The sequence below is a fragment of the Cricetulus griseus genome, chromosome 2 (assembly GCF_003668045.3).
Source record: "Cricetulus griseus strain 17A/GY chromosome 2, alternate assembly CriGri-PICRH-1.0, whole genome shotgun sequence".
NCBI lineage: Eukaryota > Metazoa > Chordata > Mammalia > Rodentia > Cricetidae > Cricetulus > Cricetulus griseus.
In genome coordinates, this window is record NC_048595.1 from 88,902,851 (window position 1) to 88,919,019 (window position 16,169).

Genomic DNA, 16,169 nt, shown 5'->3' on the forward strand with positions numbered 1-16,169 from the left:
AGAATCTTAAATAAGTTTTTGAGAAAAAGACAGTTCCCCAAAGGTGTGCTCTGACCTTTACACACACACACACACACACACACACACACACACACACACACACACTGAATGTTAGGAAAAAAAATTTTAGTATCACATTTACAAGAATCTTGGAGCTCTAAAATACCAATAACTAAGAACATGAGGATTTCCTCAAGTTGCTCTGGACACAAGATTTAATAACAACTATAAAGTTTTTAAATAAATTTTTATAACTAAAAACAATTCCACTGGCATTTGTCTTTCTGGAAAATTCTAAAATGTAAAAAATAAAAGAAAAAAATAAACTTTATGAGTAACTTTTTTTTTTTTAACTGGGTCTCACCTAGTCCAGGCTGGCCTTGAACTCCTGAATCTCCTGACATGATTTCCCAAACCCCAAGATTATAGGCATTTACTACAATAATTGTGTTGGGAGATTTACTTTTAAGTGTGAAAAATCATTATGCAGTTTTATCAAAGAAACAGTAAGGCATTCTTTATATTTGTCACCAACATCTCCTGCTCTACACATACACCACCACTACCACCACCACTAACACAACTACCATCACCACCACCCTGCCGCCAATAAATGTTCGATGACCAAAGAAAAGCTGTTAAGGGAAGTCCTGTAGAGCCCCACAACACCTACCAATGTCTCCCACATTTTGAAACATCACCTACCAGTAAGATTCCCTAAAATTAGCCTCCTTGTGGCTGACATCTCAAAGCCTCTGATATTACAGTATGGAAAGACCAAGTAGACCCAGGCTGCTAGAATAAACACAAGGAAAACCCAAGGCATCTCTAACCAAGGTTTTAGGGTAGTGCTCAAACTGGCTTGCATGGGCAATGCAACAAAGAGGCAGCCAACATTTACATAAAGCAGGACAGGTATTCCCCTTGCAATAAGTACCATTTTCATTGATGGCCAGAGATCTTTGTCAGAATACTATCAAACAACAGGAAGGGTAATAACATCTAAGAAGCTCAAAGAACTTCACATTTACAAACACTGTACCCTTACACCTCACACCTCTCCAGGGAATAACTCTATTAGGTATGATAAGCAGCCTCTTTACCCTGAAAATGTACTCTTGGCAAGAGGAAATGGCATCACTGTCGGTCAGTTTACACCTCCCTACTGAGGCAGGGATTGCCCGAGTTCCAGGCCCACCTAGGCTACTCAGTGAGAGACCCTGTCCAAAACAACAGTACCACCATACCAACTGGACACTTCCACAAAGATCTAGAACTGCTGCTGGGTTTCAGACCAGCAGACCACACTGTAGCTGAGTCTCCCTCTGACCAGATGCCAGCACTGATGGCTTAGCAGAGAAGACACAGCAAGAAATGGACAAGTTCAAAAATGGACGTGGAGGCCAAAGACTAGACACTGAGTACAGAGCAATGTGGCGGGTCCCCACCTCCATCAGTGAGAAATAATTATCATCCGTCATTGCTCCCCATAATCTAGCAGTTAGGAACAGGAGAGAAGACTCAATGCTCTTGTAGAGGACCTGAGTTCAATTCCCAGCACCCACGCAAGGAGGCTTTTGACTACCTCAAATTCCAATTCTAAAGGATCCAATGTCATCTTCTGGCCTCCAAAGGCCCCAAGGAGGCATACGTCCAGGCACTCATACACACACACAAAATAAATAAATAAACAAATAAATAAATAAATAAATCTTTAAAAAGGGAGAGAGCTTGGAGAAGAGTTCTACCCTTCTAAAAAAATAAAAGTAAACAAATAAACCAGGACTCTCATACATACAGTTTTGGAGCCCTCACATCAGTTTTACCTTTACCAATGCCATCTGTGGAGGGGGTAGGAAACCTTAGGACAGAGAGGTCTAGTGACTTAGGCAAGAAGATAAAGAAAGGGACAAATGTTAACCAGTACTTACAGTCCAATGTGCTCAATACACTACACACCACTTGTTTCATGGAGAACCCTAGACTGAGAAGGGAATTTTCAATAGAAAATTTCATAATGCTCTTGTTATAGAAATAGTGACAGATATTAACATTCTCATTCTCTCTCTCTCTCTCTCTCTCTCTCTCTCTCTCTCTCTCTCTCTCTCTCTCTCTCTCTCTCTCCACCATCCCCCCAACAAACACACCAGCCGAGTTGCCAGCTGCTGTTCCTCAGACAGATGAACTAAGGTCTAGCCATGGTGTATAAATTTCAAGTGCTCTGCTTTCCCACATAACTGCACATCCAAAGAAAAAGGCTGCCAAAATGACAATCTGGCTCAATTGATTCAGTTTCACAGACATATCCACTTCTGATAAAGGTTGTTGTTTGTATTCCTCAAAATCATTGCCTCCGTTTAGGAGATTAAACAGCAAATGAAACTGGGCATGGGGGCACCCACTTGTAATTTCAACACTCAGGAGGTAGAGACTGGAGGAACAGAAGTTCAAAGTCATCCTTGGCTATAGAGTTTAAGGCCAATTGGGGTTACAGGAGACCATGTCTCAAAAACCAAAACAAAGCACAGCATACAGCAAACAATAACCATAGCAATGAATTCCTAGTTTCTCTGTTTCTGTCCGACTATATAAGTGACATACATACACTCATACTTATGTAGCCCAGGCTGACCTCAAACTCTCTATGTAGCTGAGGATGACCTTGATCCTAGATCTTCTTGCTTCTCCTTCCTCAGTGCAGGGATTTTCAACAAGGGCTACCACACCCAGTTTATACAGTGTAGGTTGGGATCGATCCCACAGCATTGTGTACGGTGGGCAAGCACTGTAACTGAGTGCCACCCCCAACTTGATATTACCCTTCTACTACAAATACATTGACAATAAGTTAAGGAAGGAGTACCATAAAAATGTCCCAGTCTAGAGTTCTTCAGACCTCAATGCTGACACAGCATTATTTACAAACAAATAATTTTCTCGCTTTAGATTCTGTGTTGTAAAGCAGAGTACCATCCAATCAGATGAAGCATATTGCAGCTACTGACAGACTAATAAACTAAGAAGAAAGCAATCTAGCCAATTTTTAAAATTTGTATGCTTCAAGAATCTCACCTGCTAGTGTATGTATAGTTTTCTGTCTTATTTGATGCTTATAACCTCAAGAATACACTTTTCTGTAGAAGCCGACACAAGTTAAACAGAGTGTGTGTGGTTGCAGGCAAAGTAATACTGTCACAGGTCTTTCTACAGAGGAAAGGTCACAAGAGGGGAGACATCAGGGATTCACCATCCAGCGCTGCTCCAGGTAAGAACGAAATGCACTTACCTGTGCTGGGGTCAGTTCTGATAATTGTAGTTGATGTCTAGAAATGGGGTTATGAATATAATTATCGTGAGGCAGCAATTGGGCAATCACAACCTAATTAAGCCCACTGACTAGATTATCTTGTTTTCCCCCCTAATAATCACATAACATTTAACACTTGCTAATTTCTGGACCTATGGGTGATGTTAATTCATGATTAACAAGCCCAGCCACTGGTCAGAAAGAGAACACACCAGTACACGGGGCATCAAGTCAAGCATGGAGCAGAGAGATGGATGTCATGGTCAGCCAACATCTGTTCTTGAACACCTCTTCACTTCTCAGCCCTACCAAATTACTAATTGGAGGCATGGGGCTAAAGGACTGACTGAACTTTCAAGTGGCTGGAACAATAGAACTCCAGCTATCTTGAAAGCACACTGGTTCATGTAATCTGCACAGTGTGCTCTTTATTTTTTAATAAGGTTGATTCTGTCTTTGAAAATGAATTTTCTTTTCTTTGCAAAATAATGGCTGATTCGTCTGCCAGGCCTGCATATATAAACTTTACGCATTTGTCCCCCTCACGCATGTCCCAAGGCCTCCTCTCTACCTCTCATGTTGTGCATACGCACAAATTGAACATCTTATATCCAATTGCCAGAGATACATTGGCCCAATTCACCTTGCTCTCTCAAAGCAGCTCCTGAAGGCAGCCTGGGTGGTCTCCTCTCCAAAGAATTAAGAAGACCAATAAAGAAGCTGAGTGAAGACTGGTCTTTGAGATAGACTGATGTGGTGGACAGTTTATATTGTGGCTAAGTGAGTCCCAATTCCTATGAATTAGGAATTCTGACCAATCACATATTTTGCTATGGTTTACTTTACTCTCTTCTATGAATACCTCCTACATCCCAAAGTTCTTTTTTTTTTTCCCTTTTGAGACAAGGTCTCTCTACATAGCCCTGGCTGTCCCAGAACTCACTATGCAGACCAGGCTGACCTTAAACTCATGGAAATCCACCTGCCTTTGCCTGTGTGTCTCAAAGTTCTTTATCCAAGTAAACAGTAATTTGAGGGTTGGGAATGTAGCTCCGTGGTAAAGTTCTCCTCTACCATGTGCAAGACCCAACACAACTTTAAAAAAAAGGAGGGGGGGAGGAACAATGATTTGAGTAAGTCTGACAGGTGATTGTCCTAATGAGGTGAAAATAGCCTTTGCTTGTGCACTTTAGAAACAGGGCGTATGTTTACCCTTCTACAAAAGTTTTGACTATGTGTTTGTCTAGGTACCAGAGTTCAGAGGAACAGAGCTGCAGTGAAGATGGGAGCTGATAAAACTATTCAGCCATCAGTGTCCAGTAGCTCATCTCACAGAACATCCATGGTCCTGTATACCTTAGGAGCAGACAGACCTCCTCTATCTCTATGAGGACAGCCACTCACTCTGTGAAGGACATCTGCAGTCACCTATAAACAGTGCTTCTCATTCACTGGGTCTCTATGGTCTCAGTAGAACACATGGTGACCACTGAGGGGAGTTGGGAGCAACAGTACCCACTTTTAAGAGAATCAGCCTCAGTTCACAAATGATCATTCATTAACTCTTAAATGTCTGCCTGTGTAACTTCTGAGAACGTTTTTCAGCTTTCGGTCACCAAAGTCAACACAGAGCATCGAGATTTCCAAAAGAGATGGAAAAAGGGAATGTAGTCAGACAGGTGCTCATTTTAAAACTCTGTCTGTAAACTGAGTGGTGATGGCACACACCTTTAATCCCAGCACTTGGGAGGCAGAGGCAGGCAGATCTCTGTGGGTCAGAGGCCAGCCTGGTCTACAAACTGAGTTCCAGGACCACCAAGGCTACATAAAAAGCCATGTCTCAAAAAACAAACAAAAACAAACAAAAAAAACCTCTAATGAGTTTGATACAATTTAAAAATATATACTCTCCCAAGTGACTCCTACAAGTTCTCCTTTGTAACTCAGAAGACAAAAAGGGTGCTCTTGGTAAAACACTTTCTCAAGTTATTGGAATGGGCTGTCTCTTTCCTCTTAACCAATACATTACAATCAATCAATTTTCCATTATGTGCAGATTCCCTTCCACAGCACAAAGACTCCTGGCTACTGGAGGAGACAGACCATCAAGAACATAAGCTATTAGCATATAGGTCAGGTCCTATCAGCAGAGAGCCAAGGCTCTGGAGGAAGGCACCTCTCATGTGAACTCTGGCTTCCCTACTGCTTAGCTCATGACCCTGGGCAAATTATCTTCCTAACCCTTGGTTTCTTCCACCACACTAACAGTCCCTGGTTCATACTAAATGTTAAATAAATGTTACCTGGCATTAATATGAACTATGAGCCCATCCAGGAGGGAAATAGCATTTTGAAGGCTTATGTGGTACTCCTGTGCTAAATCAGAATTTTTTGATGAAGCAGTCATATTTACTCTCTATTGTTTTCACTCAATATTAGGACAGACAACATCCAACTGATGGCAGAAAGGGGAGGAGCTTTTGTAACTGAACTGACATTCAGGTGAAAAACATCTCTTCACCCTCTGCCCCTCCTAGTTTCAACTATTAAATACTAATTTAACAGTTCTTCAGAGACTATCCAAGATGGAGACACGGAAGAGAAGAGATTCTGGTGGTTAAATGATTATGTTGAAATCTTTACATGGTCCCTAGCCACTGTCTACCTCAAGGGAGCTTTAGTCTGTAGCTCAGGGTTCACATTTTGCCCCAACTGAAGAACCACTAGATGGTCACCCGAGTTGAATGAATGTTCTTCAGTTGCTGATTAATTATTCCTAACACAAAGGGGTGATGTAACCAGGAATGAGAATGGCTAAATATCTTACACACTGATGGCCTAGTTCTGGATTTTAAAATGCTGGGAGTAGACTGGTCCATCAGCCTGTGTTGTTTTGGCCCAATCAAATGATTTAACCCTAAACTGGACACCATGCAGTGTCACGGTCCACTCTTTTCCTCTCTGAAATGAGCAGGTCTTCATTTTTTATCCCTTCTAATACCAGAACGTAGGTTGAGAAGCGCTATGGATAACTTTAGAGAGGACTATCACATTTTCTGCCCATCAATAATGCAGCTTTTCACTACAGAGCTCTATTCTCTGCATCATCCATTTTCCAGGAAAATCTGCATCAAGCATACTTAACTACTTCCCTCAAGTTTCCATCCGTCCTTTATCAAAAAGGCAGCAATTGTAACCCAGAAGTCACATGAATCATCCTCCAAGTCCAAATTCTAGTTTCTTCCCTTAGGAGCTTAGTAAAGAAAGTGCGTCTTAGTCGTTGCTCTTCATATTTCACAAGCAATGGGTACCGAATTACCCGGTCTTTCTCTGCTTGCCCTATTGTTTTCTTAAGAGCACTGCCTTACTTCCTAGTGGACAGACTTCTTCTATTTTGACTAGTCAATTATTCACCTACCTCCCTTCTTTTCCCTTTCCCATCCAAGCAGGCTCTCTCTTTCCCAGCAAATTTTCACCATATAATTACAGCAATGTGTTAGCCTACTTTTCTGTTAGCTTAACAACCCTGTCTATTTTCTACTTGTGCTGATGCTACTGTTTGCTTTTCTGACGGGCTAATCCATGTATCCTTTCAAGGCCCAACTTCCCCTACCATGATAGCAGCTGGAGCTCTAATTCACAGGTGCCTTCCAAAGCTTTTCATTAGCAATAGAAATGAGATGGCTTAGAAACCCATTTCTTAATCTGCAGGTGAGTATTGGAACCTTTGTGCAGCAAACATCTTTCAAGCATCCCACAATGTGCCATGGCACAATTATTTTCTGAGTAATAAGGTACAATGTGATAGGCACACTTGCAGTGTTAACAGGGAGAATGTGCCCTCGGAGGTAACCAGCTTCCACCTCCTTGCCTCTGGCATTTCCAAGCTCAAGAGAGAAACACTCAGCAGATATGAGAAAAACTGAAGAATAATGGCTTTGCCTTCTTACACCTGCATAGGGAAGAGAAGAAGGTAAAATCCGAGGGCCTTAGCTTGTGTTCTGGTTCAACTGGCCAGACGAGGGCTTAAGAAGTGAGTTTGGCCTTCCCCAGCTGGGCTCTCTGGCAGATAAGCCTCTCCACAAATCCAGGGCTTAATTACTTCTGACACAGTTGTCCTGCCTGGGCCTCTAGCTCCTTTTATGCTCTAACCAATATGAATGCAAGGTAAGACCCTGCTTTGCTCACCTTGGGCAAGTGCTTACTTTCCTTCAAAGTGATGCTAACACATTTAATCAGAACTCACTGGGTCCTGAGAACAGTTTCTCAGTTTTCCTTCATGGATTCTGTTCAAAGTCTCCTCAACTGCCTAGCCAATAACTTTCTGAATCACACAGTCCTTGTCTCCCTTCCCGCCTTGAGCAGGTTCTACCCTTTGAGTGAAGTTGGGCATAAGTGTGACTAGAAAGAATCCATTTTCCTAATAATCCAGAAGAAACAAGCAAGCACACGAAACAAGGAAATCAATACCAAAACACCTATGGGCTGCCTGGAAAAGGAACCTTCCCTCCAATCCTCCAAGAGTAACTCAAGAAAACAATGTGTCCAGTTAGGAATTAAGAAAGAATGCTCCCCAGAGGGGAGGTGACAGTACCGGCACCTTCTCCTACCACATCACTCTACCTACCCAAACACCCCAATGATTAACTTGGCATTGAAGCCACACATCCAAGGACTTCACACATCTTATGGATGCTCCAATTGCTGAGGACCGTGGTCCTTAGCAAGAAGATCAACTTTATGGCAGCATGTCCAAGCAGAAATTGTAAATCCAAGCACTCCTTTATCAGTTGTACTGTTCAGGGGACAGAAACTTCAAAAGAGCTTCCTAGTAAGCTACAGATTCCATCTAGAGTCATACAAATCCACTTCCCTGTATTTGGAAAGTTCTCCTGAGTCTTATAAATCCAGGAGACAGGTCAACTCTCATTATCTTCATTCTAGTGCCCCCCCCACCCTAACTTTTTTCTTCTTCCTTCAGCCCTGGCATGCAAACCATGCTGTTTTAACTTCTTTCCTGTTCTCCCAGTTCTTCTGGAACATTTTATTTTCGACAGTCAACTCATTTGGAGGAGTGCCACACTGAGGTTCAACTGTTTACAACATTAACTATGTTTCTGCCAGAAGTCCCATATCCAGCACTACCTTCTCCAGGCTGTCTCGTAGATTAAGAATTTATGCATTTGTTTGGAAGAAGCTTAGAAAATGTGGAAACTTCCAAACATCACTGTTCTTTCTTCCAAAATTGCTTGTGCTTGTCCAAGAGGAGACAGACATGGAAACCCATCCTACCCTTTCCAAAGTGCTCTCCCACATCATTTGAATGATGACTGCCTGTTTGGTGGGGAAATGAGAAGCAGTCATTGATCCTCCAGAGAGAAATAGGATTCAAAGAGACACACAGAAGGCACATGGGGATTTGTGTGTGTGTGTGTGTGTATGTGTGTGTGTGTGTGTGTGTGTGTGTGTGTTTGAATGAGTAGTGAATACTAGAAAATCACCAGTTAAGACTAGATTGACCATTCATCAGCATTACAAAATGGCATGTCTGAAAGCAGCCAATTTGAATTTGAACCATGTTGCAAAACAGATCCTCAGAATTCAATTGTGCACTCTTGTGCAAGTTGCAATAGACCCAGACAAATTTCCAAAGAAGGGGATTTTAAAAGTACTTCTAAGCCATGGATGGTAAAACATGAGAAGAAAACAGAAAACTTAAAAGAAAAAATACAGTTACACCCAGTTCACTAAAAAAATGAGTCGTCTTATGTCTACGAAGGAAGTATAGTACCTCAGCCCTGAGTCCCCACATATTAAATCCAACTACAAACAACAACAACAAAATCCATGTTCCTTTCCTACAAGGGTAGGACTACAGAGTTTCTCTGAGAAAGTATAGGCCCTGAAGAAGACAGCTGTTGAAACTATCAAATACTGTTGAGGTAGTGGAAAGGGCATCAAGCAGCAGTCATCCAACCCAACCTGTGTTCTAAGCTTGGCTTTGTTACAGCTGAACCTCCTGACCTTATGCAAGTCACTTAGTATCTATGTGCCAGTTTCCTCTTGAGTAAAATGAGGGAGGATATTTGAAATATATTATCTCTTTAAGGTATAAAAAATAACTAGCTTCTGAACTGTAAGTTTTGTCTAGTGAATATTAACTCATTATTCTTCACTTATAATGTAAACATTTTTCAGTTTTTAGTGACTTGGAAGTTAGTTTCTACTTGGGAAATAATGGTTTTGTCTATCACCCCCAAACCCTCAGTTTACTCTCCCTACAGTCCTTTCATAGTCCACAAAATGCCTCTTTTCCTTTCTTTCTTATTATTTTAAGCAACCTTCCCCAAACTAAGACTTGTGCTATTAAAAGAGCTTAGAACTTCCCATTTCCTTGCTAGGGCTAAAATTAAACTGTCCATTCCTTAGGGCCCCACATAACATCTGCCAGATGTCTTGGCATATCACACAAGGAGAGGAATTTTCTTTTAGCATTATCTATTCTCTTCTCTGTTTTCTCATAATCAATTAATAGGTCACTAACACCCAGATAGTGTTTCTCTCAAAGCCATCAGCTTCAGAGGCATAGGACTCTCACAATCTGCTTACACACACACACACACACACACACACACACACACACACACACACACACACACACAGACCCTACCTGGGAAATGTCTTGCTTACTGAATTTTGTTCATACACTAGGGAAATACTCTCTCTTCTTTTCTCCCCCAACCACAAAAGTTCTGGCGATTGAACTTAGGACATCACTCACTCTACCACTGAGCTACAGTCCCACCTTCTTCTGAATATCTGGAGTTTCCATATAGTTTCACACATGCAGTCACATTCATGTGCAGGTTTCTGCGGTTGGGATTAGTTGCTTATATGCTTCTTAATCTGTGACCGTGGCATTATGAAATAGGCCTTCAGTTCTCCAGCACCTTGACTCTCAACTCAGAATACTCAACCTAGACCCATAAATTCTCCATTGGGTAACACAGTGAACTATAAATCTGAAAGACGCATATGCCAGAAAGAAGATAAAGGTAACCTTAACTAAAACTCTCAATATTAGGAATAATTAAAGGAAGACTGGGCCCTATTAAACTCCATCACATTTAAAACAAGACTCATCCTCAAAGGAACGTTATCCTTCCTTCTTCCAAGAAAACTGACCACAAATACTTTAAAACCCATTAGTAAAGTTGGAATTCCCACCTTCTACTCTTTTCCGGCAGACACATTAGGAAAAAATGGACATAGATTTTTCTTTTCACCTAAAAGTTGTCTCCGACAATAGTGAGGTAAGGAGGGTCTTCAGGTCAATGGATTATGTATGAAATCAGTGAGAGAAGTATTAGTGAATATGAAGAACCAACAACTATCTCTTGTATGAAAGAAATAATCATGGACTTGATGTCTCAAACCAAAAAAAATCTTTGAGCTTTGATAGCAAAAGACAATGTCCAAGCTGACTTATTATTATTGCTAGTTATTATTATTATTTATTATTAATTTCATGGTGCTTAATCCAAAGTATGCCTCAATTCAAGTGTGTAGGTCTAGTGCCTTTAAAAATGTTATTAGACCTCCCATACTGATTAAGTTCAAAGCACATGGAAGTGTCTTTTAGATTATCAGTTAGAATACATTTTCAAACTCCAAAATGTCTTAGGTACATCATTCCCCCCCATCAGATACCTTCAACTCTAACATTATCTGAGAAGACACCAAATCATTTGATTTCCAAGTAAATAATGTAGTGAGTCAAGCTATAGTGACTGGCAGCTTTTCATCACCTCCCAACTCCCCCAACCAACACACTAAAACAAATTAATCACTTGCCCCAATATTAACAACCATAAAAAAGATAAAAGTTTGTTTCAAGATCAACATATTAATGTTTACATAAACACACTTAATTAGATGCAAAATTATCTGATAATTACTTGCCCAAACAGCTATCTACTGCATTTAAACTTTCAAGCTGAACACAGAGCATTCATAAATGCATTACCAAACTTAAAAACCAAAGTGATTCAGTCAAAAGATAACATTCTAAATTAAAAAAAAAAATCTGATTCCAGGCAAGAGTTTCTTTCTAAGTGCTCTTGGAGAATTCTAGGTCTTTATTAAAGGGGCAGAGATCTGAACATATTTTTAAATGAGCATACACATCCACAGAAAACCATACATCTTCATCTGTACAAACAGGGTTTTACTTCGTTGACCATGGACAATTATCAGCTAAAGAGCCATGTATTTCCCTGTCTCCTTTCACACCCCTCAGAAGAACAATAACCCTCAATTAATGACACAACAGTTTGGTTTGAAAAATGTGATGTTGTCATATACAGCAGTGTGCATTTACTGAGTGACATTGCTACCAGCTTCTCAACAGAATATAATTACATCTGGAATCGAAAACCACTTCAATATGCACAAAAACACTGTAGACAGAGGGAACTTGGCGTACAAAAATCTGACACATAATGAGAAGGCAAGGCAAGAAAAAAGCTGGTGTAAGTGGCTCACCAATGTGTTCCTTATTTCTGTTGAAGCTGGTACCTTTCTGTATTTCTCCTTAGTTGAAAGCAAGGTCCAATTAGCCCCCTTAGAATCTGTTAATTGGTTCTGAATCTCCTCCAAGTTTTCATCCCACTGTGAGGCCTTCCTCACCTATCTCAATAGTCCACCTAAAATTCTTCCAACATTTTCCCTCATCCTCAAGATGGCTACCTTACCTAGTGGAAAAGCCACATCTTCATGGTTGGTTTTTATAAATCTGTGAAGCATTTCAGAATTCAGTTCTTTAGTTGGGCCAATTACATGCAATCTCTAGAACTAATCTGTGAAGGACTCCATATCAGTGTGTGTGTGTGAGTGTGTGTGTGTGTGTGTGTGTGTGTGTGTGTGTGCTGAGGTAGGACTGGCTCCTATTTTCAAACCATCCCCACAAAATGTCTTCCTACAAGATTAATAAAATCTTCCAATTAAAAAGGTTAAGATACCTGGACATAAGGTTTTCTCAACTGACATCATTTGTTTCCATAGTGACATTGTTAAGAAGACATGGTGATATTTCTGAAGACTTACAGTACTGGAGAACACGGGGGAAAATAGCAGAAGGAAAGGGAAGGGGGGAACAAAGGAGCTAGGAAGGCCTCACACACAAATGGAGCAGCCTGAAGAGACATGTAGAACCCGAAGAAGCTGCCAGTCTGAGAGAGTTCCTCTGAGATCTGGAAGGAACATATTCTATTCTTTCTGGCAGAAATCACCCTAAACCAGACAATAAAGTCTTTGCAATGCATCAGAATGATAACCAAGCCCCAGAACTCAAAAGAGAAAAGCAAAGACAGGAAGAAAAATCTCAGCCTAGGGCCACCAACCTCCCTCACACTGAGGGAGTAACATTTCCTGGAGACATTCAGGGACCTGGAGCAGCTGAAAGTTGTGTGAAGATCTCAGTGGAAATGTTTTAGATTTTGCCTAGTCTTTCCTTAAGGAGGTCAAAAACCCTTAAGGTCCACTCCAAAGGAGAAAAAAATTCCAAAAGTTTACTTTAAAATGGAAACAAACATCTCAGTAACTTGTGAAAGCGCTCGTTGGGTAGGAGAAAAATCTGAGGAACCCTTAAAAGCCCTCATTCCCTTGCTTAATGAATAGATAGCGAGGAACCACCAAAAGGTCTCCCTCTGGAGAGGGAGAAGGAGTAGGCAGGCATGCCTCTTCCTCCAGCCATCACCAAGAGAGCTTCAAAATGGAGACATCCATAATTTTATAAACACTTCTCATCCCAGCTTTGTCTCCTGGAAGCCCGCTCTCCTCCATTTTCTGGTGGAGTTACAGCATGACAAGGCTTACCTGACTCAGTTCCCAGCTCTCAACCCAACTAGTCAATTCCCTCCCCAAACCTGCAAGCAACCTCCAGAAACAAAACCAAACCAAGCCAAACAGCCAACACAGACACTCAGACACAACCCCCGGGAGCCCTGGAGAAAGCCCCAACTGGTTGGTCTTTTCCCATCCCAGGCGCGTGCTTAAAAATGAAACTTTTTTCTTTTCTTTTCTCTCTTCTTCTTTTTTTTTTAAGGTTGGGGAGGAATATAAAAGAAACTCCAGGCAACCTCTTCCCCTCCCTCTCTGTAGGTTAGGAGCCACAATGAAAAGAAAACCAGGGTTCCTTCAGGAATGGTGAACAGCCTGGAGAATGAACGTGAGAAGGAGCTTTGTGTTTTGGAGTCTGGACTGGAACCAAAGCAGACAGCTTGCAAATGGAGGACAGGGAGATAAAGAAAGGGAAAGAGAGGGGCTGCTCCAATGGGGGGCGGCTGCGGCTTCCCCCCCGTGCCTGGAGGGAGGGCAGACCCCTGGGAACCGCACCAGGAGTGAGACGCCCCCCCTCCAGGCCCCTGCCTTCCTTTCTCCCAGCCTCAGAGGAGCCAAGCGTGTGTAATGGCTTCTCCTCTCCAGAAACCGTTGTCCTCCTCCAACCAGACGCTTCTGAACCTTCAGCCTGGAGACAGCTCCTCAGCTGTCCCTCAACCTGCGCCCCCACCCGGCCCGCGGCCCCCCGCTCGTCGCCTCTCTCCTCCCCAGTAGCGGCGGCTGCAGCCACCCCCTCGACACATCCCGACCCCGCATCCCAACTTCGGAGAGGAGAGAGGAGAGAGAGAGAGGAGAGCCAAATACCTGAGGAAGAGGGGGGTGCCAATCCGCACGGCTTTGCCATCGGGCGGGGGACAGGCAGACAGAGGAGGGGAAAGGAAGCAGAGGGACAGAGAAAGAAAGAGGTCAACCCGCTCAGGTCGGGGCCGCTCGCTCCGAGCGCTCCCTCCTCTGACCCCTCGCTTGCTCCCTCTGGCTCGGGCTCAGGTCTCTCCTGGCCTCCAGCCCTCCGCCCCCCTTCTCTGTCCCTACTCCTGTCCCCACACTCGGAGCATCCGTCCTAAGCCTCCAGCTCTCTCCTCTCACTCATCTCATTTCTCTCTCTTCTCTTCACAGAACTACACGAAATTAATTAAGCCACAGGGCTCCCCCCCCCCAGCAGAAGGCAGAAGGAGCAGCCAGCAGGAAAAGCACAGCCACCTCCACAGCTACCACCACCACCTTCTCCTCTTCCTCCTCCTCTTCCTCCCTAGCTTCTTCTCCTCCTCTTCCTCCTCCCCCTGCTGCTCTCCCTCCTCCCCCTCCTCCTCCTTCTCCTCCTCCTCCTCGGTCTCTCCTCTCTTTAGCTTCTTCTCCTCTCTCCTCATAGCCAGCCCATGCAGGGGACTTCCTCTCCTCCCCGCGCCGCCAGCCCTCCTTGGCCGAATGAATGAGCGCGTTTGTGCCTCCACCGCCCCGCGCTCTCCTCCCCGGAGCACTCAGACCACCCCGGAGGTGGTGGTTAATTGCAGTAACTTACAGAAGAAGCGTCCCGGCGCCGGGAGGTGCTTCGGGTTCTCCAGCCCCACCGCCTCCTTATCCTCTTTCTCTTTCTCCTCTTCCTGCTCGGGTTATTGTTGTGGAAGTTGTTTGGGAGTCTCATGTGCTTCTGCCGGGTCTCAGCAATGGAGGATCGCCATCTTCCCTGCCTTCCACGGCTCCTCAGACTCGCTGCAGCTGCAGATGACCTGAGATATCCGTCTCTCTCCCCTCTCCCTCCCTCCCTCTCCTCTCACTCTCTCTCTCTCTCCCCTCTCTCTCTCTCTCTCTCTCTCTCTCTGCTCTTCTCTCTCCTCTCCTCCCTCTCCCTCGCGCGCGCTCTCTCTCTCCCTCCCTCTGTGTCTCTCTCTGAATAATGAGCAACCAGAGGGAGAGAGAAAGCAAGACAGAAAGAGAGAAGACAATCTTCTCCTGCCACACAAAACGCCAGAGCACCAGGGGGTGCGCGAAGCCTTTCTAATAACAACAACGTGCAGGAGAGAGGAAGGGAAAGAAAGAAAGAAATGAGAAAAGGGCTGGGGGGGAAATACGAAGAATTATCCAAGAGCTGGAGAAGCGCAGGAGAAGCTGGAGGAGATGCTGAAGCTGCGGCTGCTGCCCGCCCCCCTCCCGCGCTGAACCCCAGAAGGAGGCAAGGTGGTTGCAAAGTTAAGGCTGGGACATTGTCTTTGTCACTCTGAACAACACAGAGCCAGGCCAGTGAGATGCAAGAGGAGGAGGTGGCGGTGGAGGAGGAGGAGGAGGTGGTGGTGGTGGTGGTGGTGGAGGAGGAGGAGGAAGAGGAGGAGAAGGAGGCAAAGGAGGAGGAGAAGGGGAAGAGAGAGATGAGATGAATAAAGACCTGCGGAAAAGGCGGCGCGAGGAGCGCGACCGCCGGGCTCCGGGCGTGCGCGCTCGCCTCCCGGAGGCGCCCGACCTCCCTGGCCAGAGGAGCAAGCCCCCAGTGAGAACCCTGCTCTGCTCGCACCATCAGCCCTGCCCCAGGCGCCCAGCCCCGGCTCTAAAGGGTCCCTCAAATGAATCCATCTAGAGGCCAATCTTTGCAAAGAACAGAGATGAAGAACTGAAGGTTGCAAGTCTAAACCCAGATCAACCACGTGGGGCTTTTTAATTCCTTTCCAGCTTGCAGTGTATCTCCAGTGAAGGGCTCAAGTTGTCCATTACTGGCATGTATTTTTAAGTCGTCGCCCTCTAAATAAAGGCTCATTGTGCGGTTTATGTCTCTTCTGATACGAAAAGGAGAAGAAGGAGCCCATCATTTTTATCTAGAAGCCACCACTTTCTTTTCCGAACTTGTGAAATGTTTTGACGGCGCACCAAGGTGTGTGTGTGGGGGGGTGTAGTACTTAAATAACTTTCCACCCTCGCGCCCCGCGTTGTTTGCACTTTCCGACTGATCATCTAAAGGCTTGGAAAGTAACAA

The 16,169-nt window shown here is 43.9% G+C and overlaps 1 protein-coding gene across 6 annotated transcripts in view; it reads right to left on the reverse strand.

Annotated features, from left to right (window-relative positions):
- Znf462 (zinc finger protein 462) overlaps positions 1 to 14,994 on the reverse strand; it is a 133,128-nt gene extending 118,134 nt beyond the window's left edge. For 2 of the 6 annotated variants that reach the window (XM_027403067.2, XM_027403064.2), the window contains exon 1: positions 14,727 to 14,988. The gene's annotated coding sequence lies outside the window, so the exon portion shown is untranslated. Of the gene's footprint in view, positions 1 to 14,011; positions 14,423 to 14,726 lie in introns of those variants that run through there. The other 4 variants (XM_027403068.2, XM_027403069.2, XM_027403065.2 and 1 more) reach the window with 4 other exon arrangements.
- Between the last annotated feature and the right edge of the window lie 1,175 nt (positions 14,995 to 16,169).